We start from the raw sequence: 18,105 nt of genomic DNA, 5'->3' as shown, positions 1-18,105 counted from the left end.
TAATGCAAAAATAATCATTCCCATGAGCCTCAACTGTACTTAATGTTCAGGTGAGATGTTGAACATGGTAAACCACTACAGTGCTGCAGGAAAAAAAAAAAAAAGAAGTAAACTTTAGATCCTTGATTTCTTGCATTAATCCAGAGAGAGGCGTATTATCATTACTATTATTATCATCATTTTATTTATATATTGCTGTGTATATAGTATATAGAACGGAGGCACAGATCTTTACCTGTTTAGTGAGTGAAAACAGGACAATTACTTAAATTTTACAAACATTTATTACGGTTCTAAAACTATGAACCAACTGCAAAGAAACTAAACTACGACAGAAACGTGAAACTTTTTGGAAAATGAGACGTATGTGAATCCAGCAAGACAGTAAATGATTGAAAAAATATTAATGTAACGAGAATAATTACAGGATACGAAATGTAACGCATTAACATGCTCAGTCATTTAATTAAACATGTTTTATATTTTATTTCATATTTCAGAAACAAAGTACTTTTAATCAAGTTACAGCCACTAAAACATAATAAATAACTAAAATACTGCCCGTATAGAACAAAATGATTATTCATTAAAGTGATATTTCTTTATTTTTATTGAAGCTATGATTAAAAATCACATTATTATTTAATTTTTACGGTGAATTTTATGTAATTTAATTACTTAGTTGATGTTGTCATCTACATCGCTACTGGATTTATATTACATTAAATATGAATACAAATATGTACTTTATTTTGAAAGAGGAGAGCTAATTCATTTTCTTAAGATTTATTGACACGCTGCGATACGAATATTTAAACTATAAACTACTTAAAAAAAATATTTTGCTCCAAAAACATTTGTCTCCACTGGAGAGTCAAAGTCCAACGTTCAGCTGCTCGCCGCGTCCTTCTTGTGCCTGCAAACGATTAAACAACACAAAATATTAATACACGATTTCATATCTAACATCGGCTTTTAATTCTAGAAGCCAAAAAAAACAACGTATATTCATGGGAGAAAAACCCTGATAATTGTTTTTCTATCTTCTCTCCGACCACCGAGATTTCCAATCATACGACCGGTGATAAATATTAGTATATATATAGTATATATTAAATAAAAGACCGATTCATACCTTGGTCTCTATTTCTCGGCTCTTCGCTCGAATCTGATTGGCCAGAGGCTCGGCGCCGTCGGCTCCTCGGGCCCCTCCAGCTCGTGCTGAGCCTTCCTGAATCGAGCTATTTGCATGTTCGACTCCTCCTCCTGGAAAAGTTCAACGTGTTCAAATCCTTTATATTATATTTTATATATATATACAATTTCAGCAAAAGCAGTAATAATACTCCAATACAAGGAAAGGGCCTAATGCACTTAAATCATCAAATGTGCAGATCAAAAATATCCCAGTCAGTTGTTTAATATTATATCTGGATTAATATTACCGCTGAATTAATGTGTACGTTGCATGTTTTTAACTAGTTTAATCATATTCTATAAGATGTGCCTGATGATGCATTTTCCAGCTGATCCAAAAAGGCTTTTTAAAAAGTGTATTTATTTATCCTGGAACACATCTTTCACCGGACAAAAGCGGCGAGACAAATGCAGTACATATTTACCTTTTTGCGATGTGGTGGTAGAAGTATAAAAGTAGCATAAAAAAATACTCGAGTACAAGTACAAGTACAAGTACACCTCGCATCTGTTCCTGGATATTATTTCTTGCAGATTTGAAGAATCCACTCACGGTTTCTTCCGCGTGCCGCTTGCAGGCCTTCATCTTGTTCTGCAGCTTGTCGACGAGGTCCTGCAAGCCGGGACGATGGTCTTCTTGTCTTCCTCCGACTGAAAGAAGTCGAGATTCCGATCTCTTCGTCATTTGATCTTTTTTTTTGGGGGGGGCGCCGAAAACGAGCCGTCGTGTCTTCATTTTACCTGAAAGCCGAGCTCCTTGAGTCTCCTCTCGTATTTGTGGATTCCTTTGACGGCCTCCGTCGAGCGCTTCTGCTCCGCTTCCAGCGCGCCGTCCAGCTCGCGGACCTGGCGGACACGGGGAGTCGGGGGTCGATTCCGTATTTCGAGCACGTTTGTGTGACAGTGAGCAGCCGGGATCACTCATGATAACTCATTATTGTCTAACATCGTGTCTATTTTAGTGCAGATTAAAAACCTTTCACATATTATTATTACTATAATTATGTAAATGGAAGTAGACATACCCGAGCCTCCAGTTTCTGGAGCTGCTTCTTCCCACCCTTCACGGCCACGTCTTCGGCCTCGTCTAACCGGCGCTGCAGGTCCTTCACCGTCGCCTCCAGGTTCTTCTTCATCCTCTCCAGGTGAGCGCTGGTGTCCTTCTCCTTCCTCAGCTCCTCCCGCATCGAGGCGGCCCTGGAGACGTCACAAAAAAGATGCTTGTTGTTTTTTTAAATCAGAGGAAGAGCCCCCCACCATCCCATGAGAGAGCCGTACATCAGTGAGGGCCTTCTTGGCCTTGTCCTCGGCGTTTCGGACCCCTTGAACGGCCTCCTCGATCTCAGAGTGAAGACGAGTGATGTCGGCCTCCAGCTTCTTTTTGCTGTGCACGAGACTGGTGTTCTGCCAAAAGAAAAAAAGATCAAAACCGAAGCTGAGTTTTTGTTTGTCGACGAGCTTTCACCACGTGAACACAAACCCACCTGAGAGTGCAGGAGACCCGAGCGCGCGCTGGCGTCCGTCAGCTCCCGATCAGACGTCTTGCCGCTGCGCTGCGTCTGTTCCGCGGCGACTCGCAGCTCCTCCATCTCGGCCTGCATGAGAGCCGTCCCGCCGCTCCATCGACCCCACCTGCTCCGCCAGGTCCTCCCGCCCTCGGACCGACTCGTCCAGGTGGATCTGAGCGTCCTGAAGACGACGTTTGTTTTCACGGTTGCAGCTTCACAATGAATGAAGATGTGCCGCTTAATGATGTTAATAATGTTAATGCGTTCGTAATAATAACAAACGTGGTGGAAGGCGTCGCTTTCTCACAATTTTTGCAATTTTTGCAAACCAGGAAATCAATCGATTAATGGAAGAATCTGCAGAATAAATCCATAATCAAATAATTATTAGTTAAAGTTTAAAATGCGCTCCAACTTGTATGTCGCGGTATGATTTGTATATTGATCACAGTATTGTACTTTTAGCTAAAATGTCCATATAAATATTTCTGACGAGCACTAATGTACGAAATGCATGACATCATTTCAACCACCCTAAAGTCAATTTAAATCCTAAAAAAAAATCGAAATATATATATATATTTTTTGTCGTCTATTTTTGATTTTTAGGAGAACAATACTTTCTTTTGGTTAAACGAATCTTGTTAATAAAAGTTGACAAGAGCTAATTTTAGGAGGTAAAAGTCATAATTATCTCTCTTTAATATACATTTCTTTATGTCAAATAAATGTATTCAAATTTCTGGCCCAAAAAAAGAAATTTCACAAGATTTTGCATTTGAACGCATCACGTTACACTTTACCCCGCGCAGCGCCTGAACGCACCTTGAGTTGCCCCTGGACGTTCCTTAGCTGTTTCTGGAACTCAGCCGCCTGCCTGTTGGCGTGGCCCAGCTGGACCTCCATCTCGTTGAGGTCGGCGTCCATCTTCTTCTTCACCCGCAGCGTGTCGGTCCTGCCGCGTGCCTCGGCGTCCAGGGTGGCCTGAACGCACTCCGTCGCCCGCTGGCTGTTCGTCCTCAGCTGGTCGAGCTCCTCGTCCTTCTCCGCCACCTTCCTGTCCGCCTCGGCCTTCACCTGGTTCAGCTCCATCTGCCCGCGCAGGATCTTGGACTCCTCTTGCTCCAGGGCGGCCTTTAAAAAACCCCAAAAGATACAACGCCGATGGTGGCGTACGCCATGACGCCAATGCTTCCAATGACGCCAATGACACGTTTTAATACATTTGTCGTCGCACGTACCTCGAATTCTTCCAGCGACGTCTGCATGTCGGATTTTTCCGTCTCCTCCAGCTTCTTGAACTTCTCCAGCTCGTGAATTTTCTTCCCTCCTTCCCCGAGTTGCTCCGTCAGGTCGGAGATCTCCTCTGCGTTTAAAAAGAGAGAACATTTAGAAAAGAAAAAACGCTTCCCTCGAACAAAAGTGTTTCTTCTATCTCGACAACGTTCCGCTCACGTTGCAGGTTTTTATTTTCCCTCTTCATCGTCTCCAGGCGCTGCAGCGCTGCCTCGTAGGAGTTCTTCAGCTTGAAGAACTCGGCGCTCAGAGACCGGGACTCTTTCTGAGCGCCCTCGAGCTCCGCCCGAGTCTCCTCGAACTTCTGCTTCCGCTCGGCTAGAATCTGAACGCGGGGGGATAGACGTCAGCTCGTCATGACTGCCAATGTGATGCGAAGACATCGATGCGGTTAGTCGAAGAAGAAAAAAAGAAGATACCCCGTCAAAGTTTCTCTGCTTCTTGTCCAGGGCGGCGGCCACGCTGTTGGACCGGTCCACGTCCAGCGCGAGGTCCTCCATCTCGTTCTGGAGCCTCTGCTTGGTTTGCTCCAGCGAGGCGCACTTTGAGTTCATCGCCTCGACTTGTTCTTCGGCCTCCTGGAGGCGCTGAGCCAGCTTTTTCCTGTCGGAGATGAAACCACGATTGTTAAAAATGTTCCTGAGGCGCCGTTTGTTAGAGAGTAAGGACTTTTTATTTGTTTTTTAATGGGTTTTTTAAATGTTGAATTACTTTCTTCCAAGAAACTAATGAGCACCTCTCAGGTCAACACTTTTTTGCAAGTTAATGCTTTATTTGCTGGAAATAACACTGTAAAATAGTATTAGTTATATAATAATATCACAATTATATTTCAGTTTAATTTGTTGTGTTATTTACTTTGAACTGAATGATTTCCTTTTTATATTTGTATATTCTACGCTGAATACTCCATCAATTAATTGGAATTAATTAATTTGTGTACCAAATAAACACCCTTTATTGTCCTTTATTATCGGCAATAAGGAAATTGCAGCGAACTTTACAGGAAACGTCCTCGGACATTATTTAAATTAATCAGAAGATTATTATTATTATTATTAAAGTCTGATCACTTGGCCTCCTCCAGCTCCTCGGTGCGTTGGATGGCGTCCGTCTCGTATCTGCTCCTCCACTGAGCCACCTCCACGTTGGCTTTGGACAGACCGCGCTGCAGCTCGGCTTTGGCCTCCTGCTCCTCCTCGTTCTGCTCTCGGAGGAGATCGCAGTCGTGACGGGACGACTGCAAACTGTGAGCCAGGGCGCTCTTGGCCTGTCGGGGGGGAGAGAACCAATCAGGAGCTTCGTCAGGAGAAAAGAAGAAAGAAGCCGAGAAGAGGAGGACGGTGACGTCAAAGCTCCGGTTACCTTCGTTTCCTCCTCGACGAGTCGTTTCAACTGGTCGACCTGCGTCGTGAAGCCCTGCTTTCCTCTCGTCAGCTGGGAGATGAGACTCTCTCGCTCCTCCATTAGTCGGGAATATTCAGCTAGGGGCCAAAACGGGCCAAAACGGGCCAAAACGTTATAATAATTAAAATTAAAACAGAGGTACATTTAGTCAAATATGAAGTACCTGTACATCATCCAAGAGACACTTTTTTAGTCCACGACATTTATTTTGATAACGCTAGTATATATAATTTTACTAAGTAAAAGAAAGGTTTTTAAAAGATGACGTTTTGTGAATGAAATGACCAATAAAAAGTCCATTAATCAATTCAGCCAATTGAAAGAAAATTTGTTATTTTTTATAACGATTTTGCAACATTTTGCTGCTTTTACTTTGAATACTGTTAATGTTGTAGTAATAATTACAAACATTGTCACTTTGGGGTCTGTTTAACAATGACACATATTTTATCCTATTTTATCAAAAATCAATTGTTTATTGGAGAAAATATTCCGCTAATTAATCCATATTGAAAAGTATCATTAGCTCCAGTAAAATCCTGCTTTTACATCGATACATGACTAATGATAATCTAATTATATCATTTAAAACCGCAGAACATACATGCCTAACTCTATGACTTTATGACTAGGAACATGATTACCGTTCTCAGTTTGACAACGAGCCCTCTGATTGGTGAGAACAGACAGCTGACGCGTGTTTTCGTCACTCTTGGTCTTCAGCTCCGTCAGCTGATCTTCAAGTGAGCGACACGTCTTCTCCAGAATCACCTAAAAGTGTTCATTGGGTTAAAGTCACTTTCTTCTTCTCTCAACGTCTAATATTCATAGTTTTTGGACTTGGCTCATGGAAATAGTGAAGTTCAATGATGAACCTTCTGAAAAGTGAAGACGATGCTAAAATGTGTTAAAGCTGCATTCTCTCTACTGACCACCAGGGGGCGACTCCTCTGGTCGTATATCCTGAACGTTTATTCTGGCTAAAGAAACAAATCTCACCTTGGTTTTCATAACTCTTTCCGTATTAACGTACAAATCGTCGATGTCCATCTTCATCTCGCTCTTCTCCTTCTCTAGTTTCTGTTTGATTCTCTTCAGGTTGTCGATCTGGTCTCCCAGCTCCGCCACGCTGTCCGCCTGCTTCCTGCGCAGGGCGGCGGTCGTGGCCTCGTGGTGCCGGGTGGACTCCTCCAGGTCGCGCCGCAGCTTGAGGGACTCGGCCGCGCGCCTCTTGTTCATCTGGACCTGAGCGGCGGTAGCTCCTCCGGCCTCGTCCAGACGCTCGCTGATCTCCTCCAGCTCCCGGGTGAGGTCGGACCGCTGCTTCTCGATCTTCGCCCGGACGGCTCGCTCGGCCTCGACTTCTTCATCCAGCTCTTCGATACGAGCCTAAAAACACAAAACACACATACCATGAGGGCCGTTATCGGTCCGATTGATGCACGACTCCCATGGGAGTTGTGTTACGTACATGGAGCTCCTTCATCTTCTTCTGGAGCTGGTTATTGATCATTTGCTCGTCTGCGATTTTGCTGAGCAGCTGGTTGTTTTCAAATGATTTCCTGCAAGGACGAGAAGACACAAGATGTCAGTTCAAAACCAGAGATTTATTCTCCTCACACAGGCTGTGTATGGGAAAATTACTTCTTAATCTTCTCCTGAGATTGTTGCTTATCATTTTCTAGGTCCATCAGGGCTTCTTGGGCGAGTTTCAGATCCCCCTCGAGATTCCTCTTGGCTCTTTCCAGGTCCATTCGGATCTGCTTTTCTTGCTCCAGTGAACCCTCCAGCTTGAAAAAGAAAATTGGGGAAATGTAATGAGGACGTAAGGCGACACCAGCATTTGAATGTGTTATTGTTTTCCAGCCACTCACGTCATTCGCTTGTTGTTCCAGCTTGGCCTTGGCTTTGGTCAGAGTGTTGACTTTGTCTTCCTCGACCTGAAGGTCATCCAGAGCCTGGTGATGAGCCTCCTGGAGGGCTTTCTTTTCTGTGGTCACTTTGCCAATGTTTTCTTCCTGAGCAGCCAGCTCCTCCATCAGGTTTTTAACCTTAAAAAAGGTAGTATGACACATTGGATGATTATAACACATTCATTATGGAGGAAAAAATAAAAAAGTACAGCTGGAAAGCACTCAGATATGCCAATATCTGATCAGAAAAATGGTTTGATTGTAAAAATAAATAATTAAAGAACATTATTGACCACAAATTGTTTAATTTTAATTTTGAACATGATACATTGTTTAGAGATACCCTGCTCCCTTAAGAACAACCAACCAGTACGGACCTTGTTTTCCGTGGCATGTTTCTCCTTCTCCACTTTAGCCAGAGTCATCTCCAGGTCGTCGATGTCTTTTTTGATTTCGGAGCACTCGTCCTCGAGCTTCCGCTTCTTGGCGGTCAGCTCGGCATTCGTTTCCTCCTCATCCTCCAGTCGCTCGGTCACCTCTTTGAGTTTGGCCTCCAGCTGGATTTTGCTCTTGATCAAGCCCTCACACCTCTCTTCTGCATCGCAAATAGTATCTGAGTCCTGAGAAACAAGAGAGAAAACACTAATGTCTGACGGTTTGGACGATTTCACGGTCGTCATTTGCGATGTCACTCACAGATGTCGCTTGCAGGATGAGGTTATTTTTCTCCTGCAAAAGAGAAACCATTTTCTCTTCCAGATCTTTCCTCTTGGACTCTGACTTCACCAGATCCTCCTTACACTTGACGAAGTCCACCTTCATGGTTGCCATCTCCTTTTCGGACTCTGCGCTCTTGAGAAGTGGCTTTATTTTAAAGAACAGCTTCATCCACGGCCAGTGTTTCACATTCATGAAGGAGCGCAGGTTGTACTGCAGGATCAAGACGCAGTCTCTGTGAGATAGACATCGGGTGTTTAGTGCCATTTGGTTTAGTTCCAGTCAGCGAAGAAGAGCATTCTTGCTGCCAAACTTACTTTTGAGCAATTAAGTTGGAGGTTTCTTTTCTCAGGAGATAACCGCGACACACCGCTTGAGTCTGGGTCACGAGAGAAACTAGTTTCTCATCTCGCAGCTCCTCCAGAGTGCCGAGTAAGCCAGCTTTGAAGAACACCTACAACAATAAGGTGTAATGAAGCTGCACAAAATGATTAAATCAACGCAGTGTTTCCAAGAGATCTTAGAAGGTAAACCTTTGAGTCCTTTGGACACATACCTTTGTAGCCCCATATCGGTACTGAGTGATCTTACAAGGTAAACCTATGAGTCCTTTGGACACATACCTTTGTAGCCCCATATCGGTACTGAGTGATCTTACAAGGTAAACCTATGAGTCCTTTGGACACATACCTTTGTAGCCCCATATCGGTACTGAGTGATCTTACAAGGTAAACCTATGAGTCCTTTGGACACATACCTTTGTAGCCCCATATCGGTACTGAGTGATCTTAGAAGGTAAACCTATGAGGCCTTTGGATATATACCTTTGTAGCCCCATATCGGTACTGAGTGATCTTAGAAGGTAAACCTATGAGGCCTTTGGATACATACCTTTGTAGCCCCATATCGGTACTGAGTGATCTTAGAAGGTAAACCTATGAGGCCTTTGGATATATACCTTTGTAGCCCCATATCGGTACTGAGTGATCTTAGAAGGTAAACCTATGAGTCCTTTGGACACATACCTTTGTAGCCCCATATCGGTACTTAGTGATCTTAGAAGGTAAACCTATGAGGCCTTTGGATATATACCTTTGTAGCTTCATATCGGTACTGAGTGATCTTAGAAGGTAAACCTATGAGGCCTTTGGATACATACCTTTGTAGCTTCATATCAGTACTTAGTGATCTTAGAAGGTAAACCTATGAGGCCTTTGGATACATACCTTTGTAGTCCCAAATTTGTACTGAGTGTGGTCCAGGTCAATGGAACCCAGGAGCTTCTCAGAAGCTTTCTTTCCATCGATGAACTGTCCCTCTGGGAAGGCACTGGCATTCAGGATTTTGTATCTGTTCAGATTTGGATAAAGATAGATTATCACAAACTGGAATATTTTTGTGAAAATTACTTTCTGAATCAACGCCGACCTCTGCTTGAAGTCAGCGTAAATAATCCTGCTGGGGAATCCCTTCCTGCAGATCCGGATACCCTCCAGCACACCGTTACAGCGCAGCTGGTGGATGACCAGTTGATTGTCCATGATACCTACGGTGAAGTCAACATGAATGGATTGTCGACAGCGAATTGTTATCTTCAACTGCACCAACAAGAGCTTTTTGTGTTTGAAGTTTCTCTCGTGAATCGTACCCGGTGTTTTAATCTCATTCGGGATCAGGCAACGCACAAAGTGAGGGTGGGTGCTCCTCAAGTTGGTCATCAGTTTTCCGAGATTTTCCTGCAGGAGATCGATTGTCATTAGATCTTTGCGGCACACGAAAACTTGACTAAAAACCAATTATAATCACATCTTTACCTGAAGACTGCAGACACCGTCTGAAACGAGCCACCCTTCTTCTTTGCTCCTTTCTTTGCGGTTTTGCCACCAGTATCTCCACCCGATTCTACAAAGCAGACAGAAGAAGTATTTGGTATTTGCCAAACGTATGAAGACTGGTGGCTGTTTAGGGGGTCTTTTGATAAATCATTCCCTACGACGTTTATTATTATTCCAAAGCTTTGCCAATGTTTCACCTGCTTCAGCACCAGAAAATGAAGCATACAAGAAAGACAGCAGATTCATGGATGACTTCTGGTAAAGCTGCACCACAGACTCATTGAGAGGGTCTTTGTTCTTCTCCAGCCAGCCAGTGACGTTGTAGTCCACGGTGCCGGCGTAGTGCACCAGAGTAAAGTGAGCCTCGGGCTTCCCCTTAATGACCTTTGGCTTTTGGAAAGCATTGTTTTTTCCAAGATGCTGATCGAAGAGTTTGTTTTTAAAAGAAGTGTCTGAGGACTTGGGGAACATGCACTCCTCTTCAAGGATGGAGAAGATGCCCATTGGCTGTTGAATCACAGACATACATTATACATGGTGTATGAAATGAGATAACATATAAACTGATATAAACTGATGCAGTAGATTAATCTTACCTTTTCAATGAGCTCGATGCAGGCCGCCAGGTCCATACCGAAGTCGATGAACTCCCAGTCGATCCCCTCTTTCTTGTACTCTTCTTGCTCCAACACGAACATGTGGTGGTTGAAGAACTGCTGCAGCTTCTCGTTGGTGAAGTTGATGCAGATTTGCTCCATGCTGTTGTACTGAAGACCAGAATCAACTCATGACACAGCAACATAAAACTGAGCATTCATCACCATCGAACGAACGACATGAACTTTAAAAAAATGTCCGAACTCACATCAAATATTTCAAATCCAGCGATGTCCAACACCCCGATGTAGAACTGCCTCGTCTGCTTGGTGTCCAGCATCTCATTGATCCGTATCACCATCCATAGGAACATCTTCTCATAGACAGACTTGGCCAGAGCACCAACTGCATTGGTGACCTGATGGGGAGATTTTGAGGAGGCATGAATCAGGAAAAAAACAAAATGAAGACTGGACATGATTTAGTTTGTTAGGTTTTGCCCTAATCAATCAGTATCTAGTGACATATCTTAAAAGTTTAAGGCTATGATCTAAAAGTCTTTTATTCTTCGGAAGGTTGCTAACTGAGTGAAATTAAGTATTCAGTGGCAGCCATGATACGAGTTGGACATTCTTCATGAATTGAGGTATGCAGAATGATGAAGGCGATAATATTATTGATATCAGTCAAACGAAAACCCAATAATTCGTATTTTCAGGTGATTATACAGCAAAGAAAACATCCTTATTAAGATTAAAATTCCATTTCTGCCAATAGATCCCCCATTATATGCTGCAAATTGTTCTTTTGAGAGTTATTTTGCTGAGTCAACGGACAACAACCTGAACAGCATCTACAACCCTCAGAGACGGTAACAGCACACAGCACCAGACATACTGTGTATGAATTTATGAACAAACAGCAACTGATGAAATGTTTCCAGCTAACGTGAGAATATCCTGACATTGTTAGCTTTGATAACCCAACCTGACACAGACATCAGGGCGGGAGGTAGGTAGGTAGGTAGGTAGCATTTATACATACAGGTGAGCAATACAATATTAAAAAATGCACAAAATATACGAAAAAATGAATATAATAATAATTAAAATGCACTTTGCATTACCTTTGTAAGCATTCATGGCAAGGTGTTCCGATATTAAACGTATCTCAGGTCAGCATCACTTTGCATGTGCATTATTTTCTTATATCAGCACACCCCATCACGCATTATCACTCGTTTAATCTGGGAGCAGTCGCAGTACCTGGGGGACAGTCTGGCCCTTGGTGACGTACTCGTTCCCCACTTTCACTCTGGGGTAGCAGAGGCCTTTCAACAAGTCCGCAGAGTTCAGAGCCATGAGGAACGCCACTTTGTCCGCCACTGAGAGAAACGCACAACATTTTCCATTAATACCGTCTGCACGTTATGTTCTTGAACGGCAACAACAAGACTCAAAAGTGAGAAGCGCCACCGTCGGTGCCGTCGGGCTCCGCCTGCTCCTCCCGCTGCTTCTGCTTGAACTTCATGTTCCCATAATGCATCACGGCGCCGGTCAGCTTGTAGATGGACAGTTTCTCATCGCTGGTGAAGCCCAAGATATCGGTGGCCATCTGTTGCGTAAAACTCAGAGTTAACTAAAGCCAATAAATTGACGTTTGTGCGCCACTCAAAGCGACGGGGCTCACGTCTGTGGCCAACAGCTCTTCTCGGTCGTCGATGCTGGCGACAGTGATCTGGCCCTGACTGATCATGGGGAAGTCGTATGGGTTTGTTGATATGAGGAGCATTTCTGAGGAAAGACATTCAAAACAAATTTCATTTATTTATCCTTTAACATATCAGCTGCAGATGTGACGTCCTCCCCATACCTATAAGCTCTGACTTGTGTCCGGTCATTATCTGATAGAAGATGTGGTAGCTCCTCTCTTCAGTCAGCTGGAACGTCACTCTGGACTTCTCCAGCAAATCTGCATTGAATTACACAAACATGATCCTCAGAAAGTCAAGTATGCCGATAAGGAGCTTTTTCTTTATTGTTTAATTTTCCTAAATGTAATATGTTCTGCTCTGCTATTTTATTGTATTGTATATATTGAGAATTTTTCATACTTCATATTTTACTCTGTAACTTTGCTTGCTGCAGCTATGAACAAATTTACCCTTGGGGTTGAATAAAGTATATATCCATCCATCCATCTATCTAACTACCTATCTATCTATCCATCCATCTATCCATCTATCTAACTACCTATCTATCTATCCATCCATCCATCTATCCATCTATCTAACTACCTATCTATCTATCTATCCATCCATCTATCCATCCATCTATCTATCTATCATTTATCCATCTATCTATCTACCTATCCATCCATCCATCTATCCATCTATCCATCTATCTATCCATCCATCCATCCATCCATCCATCTATCTATCTATCATCTATCCATCTATCTATCTACCTATCCATCCATCCATCCATCTATCCATCTATCCATCTATCCATCTATCTATCCATCTATCCATCTATCTATGTATCCATATATCATCTATCCATCTATCTATCATCTATCCATCTATCTATCTACCTATCCATCCATCTATCCATCTATCCATCTATCTATGTATCCATATATCATCTATCCATCTATCCATCCATCTATCTATCCATCCATCTATCCATCTATCTATGTATCCATATATCTAATTAATGTGGAAAAACAAACAAACGTACAGGTTTCGATATCAGCAGAAGCCAGTTTTCCTGTGGATCCAAAGTGAATTCTGATGAATTTACCCTGTGAAGTAAATGACATCCTCTGTGAATGTGCACAAGAAAACATTAAAATTCATGAAGAAAGATTTGGGGAATTAAAAAAAATACACCGTCTCAGATCTCGCACTCACAAATCGAGAGGAGTTGTCGTTCCTCACAGTCTTGGCGTTCCCGAAGGCCTCCAGCAGCGGGTTGGCTGAAATGATTTGATCCTCCAGCGTGCCCTGCAGAGCACAGCCGGCTTCCTCACAATCACATTGGAGTTTTCTGTTTTTGATACGATCAGGCGTATAAATATCTTGCTGAGGGATTACCTGTATCTTGCCAGGCGAGTTATCTTTCTTGTCGCCGCCAGCCACTGCGATTGTCGCAAAGTACTGGATGACCCGCTTGGTGTTGACGGTCTTCCCTGCACCGGATTCTCCGCTGAGGAAAAAAAAGATACCCGTTGACTGATTTATTTGACCCAAAAAAATATTCTAATATGCAGCACGGCTCACGTGATCAGGACAGACTGGTTCTCACGATCTGTTGGTGATAAAAGATACGCTTCAGTGATGTTTCCTCTCAGTTTAAAGGTGACCCAAAAGACTGAAATTAGCGAAAGACTTTGGATGCTTTCATGCCATAATATTTGCATTTAGTATTTTGCCTGATAATTTTGATTAAAACACAAATAAGATGCACGCCTTTTAAATCCGACACACAGAAATGTTCTGCATGATCGTATCAACGAGGGCGGACGCCGACGCTCTCTCTCACCCGTCAGCATATTTTGATACGCATTATCAGAGACGGAGAAGATGTGCGGCGGGGCCTCCATCCTCTTCTTCCCCCTGTAGGCCGACACCACCTTTTGGTCGTAGACCGGCAGCCACTTGTAGGGGTTCACGGTGACGCAGAAGAGCCCGGAGTAGGTCTGCAGAGGAGGATTCACAGTGTGTGAGAGAGGCAGAGAAACAAGCAGGGAGGTGGAAATGTGCCTCTGATTACGTACATAAATCATCCACGCCGCGTAACGATCTTTGAGGTTAAACAGCACCGAGGCCTCGTTGAGGTGTGTCATCATGACCATGTCCTCAATCTTGTCGTACTTTGGGGGATTCATGGGATGGCAATCTTCCTCCTGGACTGTTACAGTCTGCGGGTTGATTGGAGAAAAATAGGAGGTTCAGGGTCAATCAGCAAAGGAAAGAAAAAGTAGCATATAAAAAAAAAAAAAACACATTGAAAATTAATTTCGCTTTTAAAATGGACGCTGCATACAGTCCAGTGATGGACGACATGTTTTAAGCTGTTTGAATATCGATTCAGATGACCAAGAACACACAAGCAGACATTTTGATGCATTTCAATGTTTAAAACTCGCTGACGGGCAAAACGAGCATGCGTATGTTTGATGATATCGGCTGCAAAAGTGTTTGTTGTGGTTTTTTTCATATCTTCCAAGCAGCGACTGGTTCTAGTTATGTAACAAATGATATGTTATTGTTTTGATTAATGTCTTTGCAGTCCTTCGGTTGTATACAGACCCATTTACCTCATCAGCTTCGGTCTTCACGGTGACTTGGCCGCCGTCTTTGTTCTGGATGACACCTTTGATGTACAGCTGCTTGGCGTCGGGCACGAAGCAGGCTGTTCTGGCATCGAACGGCCGGTTCTGAGCCTCGACCCTCTCCTTCTCAGGTTTGCGGAGAAAGACGGACGCCGGCCCGTACTGGGCCATCTCGGCGTCAGAGCTCATGTTGATATCTGAAGTCGGGGGGAAAAAAAGCAAGAAAGTGAGTAATTAATCAAACAAATCAGAAAAAGATTGCTCATGTAATTTCTTACTTACCGGGTTCACACACCAGAGTAGAATTGAATCAAAGCCACCGACGTAACGGTTGCCAGAGGGGACGAGGATCTCAGCAAAGGCCGGACCCTCAGTGAACACCAGCAGGAGGTCCAGGCTCCTTTTATCGAGACCAAAGTCCTGCCGAAACAAACCGGACACTCCAAACTTGGCAATGTCCCTCCATTCAAATGTCAATCAAGTCGCATTAGCGGCCTCCGCTCCGCACTTCAATATGGCACAGGAGCCCGTCGCGGTAATAGGAACATGTCAGCAGCGACAGGCGATGATCCCTCGAGCACTATTTTTACATGCCTTGCATACCGCCATCGGCTGCTTAGCGCTTGTTTAGCATTCGCTGCTCAGTGGGAACGACAGCTCGTGTTTAATGGATAGTGAGCCGCTGCGTTTATTGTTGAATTAGAGTCAGAGACGAGTCATTGTGTGCACTGATGGGTATAAAACATACGTAACTCAGTGTCTCAGTGATGCATTGTGACCTTTTGGTTCATCCCGGACTCGAGGACCACCTGCTCATTCGCCTCCGAGGCACCTGGCTTGGATTAACCGGATTAAACTCCAGACAGGTGTCGGTTCAATGTTGACATTTCTTTGTTTTGGGAATGCGGCACGAGAAAAATTAACTTTTTCGTCCAGTGTACAAATCTGAGGTTCTCTTATTCGGGGGAAAAGCTGACAGTTGTCTGTTCTAAAGAGTTTCACAACTTAATTAAATTAGTATCAAAATAATAAAAAAATGCAAAAAGCCTCACACAGTCGGGCCATTTGAATTAAGAAATATAGCGGCACATCGTCCGCATAAGGATTAGATAACATCCAAAAAGATGAATGAAATGGCTTCGTTGTAACGTGTCCACGGGGAACATAAAGGGGCCAAGAATCGAACCCTGTGGCACTCCACCTCTTAAAGTAATGTATCGAGATACTGACCTTGATTTTAGAGAAACATATTTAATAGTTTTGGAAAAGGACTAAAACCTCGTGGCACATACATATATTTACTACAAATATGACTTTTTTTTCTCTGCTGCTTTTGAATTGTTATGGCATCCATGTCATTTAAACCATATCTCATGATGTGGTTGCTCAAGGTTAGCGACAGCCGTCCACCTTGAGGGACGTCGTCTGCTTTGATAACGCGTTAACGCGTGACGGCGTTCAGCTCGTGCGTAGCAACACATGTCGACAGCTTTGTTCCATTTAGAACGAGCGAAGCAGAGCGTCTGAAACTGGAGCTCTCGTCATGTCAGGGGGAGCGAGTGTGAACAGCAGGTCGTCATCCGGAATGCATCGGATCATTTTTAATGTTTTCTAATATTTATATGGAAATTTTACTTTTGTATCGTTGCTGTGGTTGGTTTTTTTCCGCCTCAAAGTTTTCTGAATTCTTTCTTTTTAGTGTTAAATGTGTGTGTGTGTTTGTGTGTGTGAGTTTGTGTTTGTGAGTGTTTGTGTGTGAGTGTGTTGTGTGCGCATGTGTGTTTGTGAGTGTGTGCGTGTTTGTGAGTGTGTGCGTGTTTGTGTGTGTTGTGTGTGCATGTGTTTGTGTGCGTGTGTGTGCAGTCCAAGCCCAAACAAGCCCCTCCTCCTCTGTGTCCGGTCTCCCCTCTTGGAGGTCACCTTACGTAAGCCTCTCCTGCTGAAAGTCACTCCAGCACCTCCGTGACCTTTGACCCTGCAAATGTCACAAACATACCAGCTGCTGCTGATCGCCACGGCGATGACAGGAGACGGGAAAACACACTTTTTTTTGCACGTGGTCCATTTAAAAACTCCCAGGCACAAATATTCTTTTTATTTAATCATTTTTGGGTTGATTTGATTCTCATAGTGGAGCTGGAGGATGAAGGAGCAGATCTTAATCATCGGTCGTGTTCTCATGATGCATATTGAAACATTTTATAACTACATCATATATTAGCATCTATATCAGAGATCACACATTTCAGTTTCTCAAAACAATTAATACTTTGGTTTTTATTGGTTCAAGAGACAAAACAATGCTTTCAGGTAAATGTGGATGTGGATCAAGTGTCTCCATCTTTTGGAGATCTGTTTTTATTGCAGCCATCGGGTTGTGAAAATTAAAACTCTTTTTTCATTAAAAGCTTTAAATAAGATTGACGCACGACCAGGATCCCTCCGTATAGTATAAAATACAAGCAGTATTAAATGCATTATGAATAAACTAAATGTAGATTTTTAGGACCTCCTGTGTAAAATACCAAGCGTGTAAATAGTTCTTTTAACGGTGAACTATTTGCACCACAACGTTATTGCGTCATAGTGCAGACTGAGCTCCAGCTCCCGTCAGACTCGGGGCTTTTATTGTGAAAGGCCAGGAAGGAAATCATCTGGCCTGCGCCTTCGTTAAAGATGAAAGGAGCGATGATGTCTGGGCTCTTGGTTCGTCCGTGTTGTTGTTGTTGTTGTTGGTACTCTATTATAATAATATAATAATAATAATAATAACAATATTATAATAATAGAATGATAATAATAATAGCGTAATAATAATAATAGAGTAATAATAATACAAAATTACATCTATTTTTGGCGACAATTTCGGAAACTGAGGAGAGAATGAAGAAAGCCTTCAGACTAAATAATAATAATATTATAATAATAGAATAATAATAATAGAATAATAATAGAATGATAATAATAATAGATTAATAATAATACAAAATTATATCTATTTTTGGCGACAATTCGGAAACTGAGGAGAGAATGAAGAAAGCCTTCAGACTAAATAATAATAATATTATAATAATATAATAATAATAATATAATAATAATAATAGAATGATAATAATAATAGATTAATAATAATACAAAATTACAGAAAGCCTTCAGACTAAATAATAATAATAATAATAGAGTAATAATAATAGAGCAATAATAATAATAATTATAATAGAGTAATATTAATAATAGAGTAATATTAATAATAGAGTAATATAAAAAATAATAGAGTAGTAATAATAATAATAATAATAA

The 18,105-nt window shown here is 42.5% G+C and overlaps 1 pseudogene; it reads right to left on the bottom strand.

Annotated features, from left to right (window-relative positions):
* Positions 1 to 1,129: 1,129 nt before the first annotated feature.
* Positions 1,130 to 14,994, bottom strand: LOC117735563 (annotated as a pseudogene).
* Between the last annotated feature and the right edge of the window lie 3,111 nt (positions 14,995 to 18,105).

Source organism: Cyclopterus lumpus, chromosome 8 (genome assembly GCF_009769545.1).
Source record: "Cyclopterus lumpus isolate fCycLum1 chromosome 8, fCycLum1.pri, whole genome shotgun sequence".
Taxonomy (NCBI): Eukaryota; Metazoa; Chordata; class Actinopteri; order Perciformes; family Cyclopteridae; genus Cyclopterus; species Cyclopterus lumpus.
This window is presented reverse-complemented; position numbering and strand designations above follow the sequence as displayed.